Below are 4,671 nucleotides of genomic sequence, written 5' to 3'. Positions count from 1 at the left end.
GGCGGCGGGGAGGATGCTCCCGGGCAGCCGGCGGGCTGCGAGCGCTGCCTGAAAGCTGACTGCAGGGGAAAGCAAAGCAAAACCTTTTGTATCATCATCTGGCTGCAGCCCTCCTCCTCTCCCCCTTCCTCTCCCCCCTTCCCGGGTGTTGGGTTACAGCCTTTGGGAGGATGGTCCTCATCTGCTGAGCCCCAATGACTGTCTTCAAACTGCTGAGATCCCAAACCCCTCTGCTCCTTGCTCCTGCCTCCTTTTCGTGGTTTCCCCCCCTCCTTTTCTCCCCCTTTTCGTTATTACTCCAGGCCCGTTGCCAAACAGGATGATCCAGGGTTGTCCTCTTTGCCTGAAGAGCATAAATACCACTGGGGAGCTCTGTGAGACTGCAGTTGGTACGAGCTGCTGAGCTGAGACCTTGCGTTCCTCGCACCTCCTAAGGCTTATTTCATCCTTTTTTTTCCCCCCTCCTCCTAGTTTAAATATTTCAGATATATAATTTATTTTCCACAAGCAGACTTGGAGGAGCTACAATTTCCTGGGGACTTGGAAGTACTCGGCGAGGTAAGTGTGAGCTTTGGTCCCTGCTTCTGAAATGTGGTTTGGGGGGCGGGTGTCTGTGCAAGAAATGTCTCTATTTAAGCAGGCACAATTCTAGTAACTTCTCCAAAAAGTTGCCGGCAATGGTATAAAATAGCACGATACTGTCTGAGCTTCCCTTATGTGTGCTTTGCAGAGGTTAATGCAAGATTAATAAACATTAATCTTGAATGAATGGGAGGAGTTTGCAAGTACCGGCGTGGATTTCTACACAAACAGACAATATCTAAGGGATGCTGTGGCAGTCTCTAATAGCTGACTGCCCACGGGCACATCTAGTCTGCTCCAGGAAGCCTGTGTTTATGCAACTCTGCTCTAAAATCCTGTCTGAAAGGAATTTCACAGTGTCGCCACATGTTATGTCTGTTACCAGTGGGTTTTCCGTGTGGTTTTGCGTAGAAGCTCACCCACTTCAGTTCTGTGGGAGTGGATTGAATGGACGATCCAGATGTTTTGGCCCGTGGCCTTGAAGATGCTGAATGCATAGTGTGTTCTGTGCAGGCAACGTTATGTCCTGTGCCGAGGGACTTGTCATCCCACTTTTCTTTTGAAGCCAACACAATTCTTCAAAGCTTGAAATGTGTGCATCTCGGTTAAATGGATGAAATAGGGGTTTAATGCATTAAGTAAGTTGTGGCTTTATCTTTGGATTTCTTTGCACAGGTTAAAAGCCAATCCCAGGTTAACTCTCTTCTGCTTTGCTGTTTTAGATGCTTTGCCGGTATCCCCTGCTAACTCTTTCATTTTCCTGCCTTGTCAGCTTGTTCCATGTATAACTCCGCAGGTCCCGGGATGTTTTAGCTGCAAATGTCATCCATAACCAAGCAGTAGACATCCACTCCGATACTTTACCAGGGACGCAGTTAAAGATCAATAGCCATAAGGAATAAGGTGAAGCGAGGACATAACGAAGTACAGGAGTCAGCCTGCATGTGGCTTTAGCAGGCAGCGCTGCGTGCCAGGCTTCAAACGCTACCAACTCTTCTGCTTTCTGTGAAATGCAGACACCATCCATTAGCTGGGGAAATAGCTTTCTAAAAATAATCTTTTCCAAAGTCCGGTGCTGCTTTTTAACTTCCTCAGACCCCAGAAGAAGGCCTCCCCTTTGTCCCCAGTTTGGACAGGCTTTACAGCATATTAAGGAGTCGGTTTCTGCTGACTCACTCGTTTCTGATCGCTCCCAGATGTTTACCTGGCACCAGTATCAAGGGCCTGATGTGTTTGAAGGGAGGCTGTGCTAATGCTTCTTTTGAACCCTTGAAAACAACAGCAGAGACTTACTCAGCTGAGTGTCAGCTGATCATTTTCTCCAAATAATGTCAAATCCCAACTCAAAGGCAATATGATTTCGATCTTCCCCAATGAGGGGCTCCCGGTGCAGCCCCGCGGCATTGCCCCAGCTCTGCAGGGCACTTGGGCTGGCTGCGCTTTAACACATGTCCGAGTGTTTCGTTGCACCTGGGCACGAGGATATTAGGAGAGGCAAATGGACAAACATCTGAAATCAATGAGAGCTTTCTGAAACGTGAGCATTGTCTGCTGCTTTTAATTAATCTGTCCCTGTCCCTCTCTGATCCCTTCATCCTTCCTTTGGATGCCCAGCGCTCCCCGCCTCGAGCCAAAGCAGAGGAGGGGACCTGCACACCCCAAGTGAAAAAGAAGATAGTGCCAAAATGACCTAATTTTAGAGAGGTGCTAGTATCCCCTCGCTTGCAAATGGGACACAGGGAAGAACATCCCGAGGAATAATGCACCATCTGTTGCAAGGTTTTGGCTGGGGCACGAAACCAGACGCGTTGGCTTCATTGCACAGCCGTGACTGGGGCAGCTCCTCTGGGCTCTCAGATGTTACAGCTGATTTTTTCAAGCTGCCCTTTCTGTAAGTTCGGTGTTTGCCTTAAATGGGTGGTGGATACGGGCTCCTATTTAGCAAAGGGCACCCGGCCAAATGAGGGGGTACAACTGCAGCGTATATGAGCGGTCTGTTCCTGCCCGCTCTACCTACAGGGCAAGCTGCAGTTAAAACTGCTTGTGCTAAATGGCCACATTGTAAACGGCTGCGGCAGAGCATCTATTTTTAAACTCTTAGGGAAGTGCCTCAAAGTAGGAATTGTTCCCTGAATTTGGGTCAGACAGTCTACAAAAGCAACAGCTCGTTTTGCCTCCCCTACCCCTCTGTAGCCGGGTTAGAAAGACGGGCTGCTGCTTGCGGGGGAGCAAATGCCAACAAACAGGGCTGAGAAGAGGATGAGGTTAAAGCAATATTTGTCCCGACGCCACCGAACGTCCTGTCTTTCAGGTGTGCCTGGAGCTGGGGACAAGGCGTGTGTGTTCGACTTGCTCTGCAGAGCAGGAAATAATGAGACGCCGTTACCTAAACTGAGCAAATTACGTTCCTGCATTGTTCTACCAAGGCAAAGGCTTAATGCTCTGCCTGGAGAGAGACTGAGGGCAGCTGGTTTTCATCTGCCTTAATACAGTACAGGAAAGAAGCCTCCAACAGGGACTTTGTCTCTCTTGTGTAGAGAGCCAACAGGTTTTCAGGGTTTCTCAATGGCCTCAGATTTTTTTGGGAATCCCCACCTGTGCAAAGCACCTTGCGCTTGCCGCCGTCCTCTGCAGATGCTGTTGTGCTGGGTCTGGGGAACAGGGCTTGGGACTTTGTGCTCGAGTTAGCTTTTCCAACTGGGAGCTGGAAGGCTCTTCCCTGCCTTGGGTGGTTTCCAACTCGTCCGGTCTCAGTATGTCCAAATCCCATGTCACTGGGCTGAAACTTCTCGAATAATTCCCGCTAATCTGGGGTTTGTTTCCTGACGCTGCGTAGGAATGCTTTCAGTGTGTCTTTTAACCGTGCTGTCAAAACTAGATCCTCACCTCGTGTTGAAGACGGGAACGGGGAAGCTTTCTTCCAAAATTTAGCCTTAAGGAGAGGGGATGCTGTGCTTGCACCGTCTCTACGGATGTTTATTGCCCTTGATGGATTGATTCTGCTCTGGTGGCTCTTAGATCCCACCTAAAGAGCGCTAGGTGCTGCAGAGCCATGCAGCAGCACGTATTTCCTTCCCTGAACAGCTCATGATCTAAATAAAACCAGCCAAGACGCACAAGGCTCATTAGATGGAGAAGTCGGGTCGGGGGGGAGAGGAAGGGAGGAAGAGTTTGGAAATGGCAGGTGGAGCAGGAGCACCAAGGGAGGGGATGGGGATTAAGTGAAGCCATTCAAACCCAGTAATGACCAAATTGAGACCACCTCTTCCAAGCCCTTGGTGCTGATGGCTACCGAGCATGCATGGGAACACCTAATCTTCTGGCCGGGAGAGGACGGGTGCTCTGGCTCCTCTCCTAATCTGCCATAATTCATATCGCTGGCCGCGCTCCCGCCCGCTGTAAAGCGATGCGTCAGCGAGAACACCCCGGTGCGTCATTCGCCAGCAGGGATTTTGGTTGTTCAACGTTACGGTGACATTTCACATAAGCAGCCGCTTTCACGGAGTCTGGCAGCTGCTCTGCTGGAGTCTATTGGCAGAGCGGGGCCTCCGAAATAGCTCTGGCTGATGTCTGACCTCTGCGATCTGGCTTGCTGGGAATTTTACTTTCCCTTTTATTCATATCCGTTCTCCACTTTAACAGCTGGGCGAATAGCTTCAAACGTCTCCCCTTCCCGCCTGTGAAGGGATGGAGCTGGGATTATTCGGAGCTGCTGGGCATTGCTGGGTGACACCTGCACCCCTGGCATCTTTGGTGGAGAAGGCATCCGCCCCCGTGCCCGGCTAATGCTCGCTCCCAGCACGACGTCAGTGGGATTCCTCGGTGTAATAAACTGAGTTCCCATCACTTACGGTGCTGTTCAGGTCTTCCTGTCGTTGGGGTGAACGGTAATTGCGTAGACTGTAGGCATCACTCTTTTTCAAGCAAAAATCTGGGTTGTGTGGGTCATGTGCACTGGGAGCTGCTCTGGCGCTGCTCTGACTGCCTGTTTCTCCCCCAAATCCAGACCGGCGCTGAGCCACGGGAGCCTCTGCAAGAAACCCTCCCGTCGTCTTCCTCTCCGCTTCGGCTGGCTGTAGAGGAGGAGGC

The sequence above is a fragment of the Fulmarus glacialis genome, unplaced genomic scaffold (assembly GCF_000690835.1).
Source record: "Fulmarus glacialis isolate BGI_N327 unplaced genomic scaffold, ASM69083v1 scaffold2645, whole genome shotgun sequence".
NCBI classification, from domain to species: domain Eukaryota; kingdom Metazoa; phylum Chordata; class Aves; order Procellariiformes; family Procellariidae; genus Fulmarus; species Fulmarus glacialis.
This window is presented reverse-complemented; position numbering follows the sequence as displayed.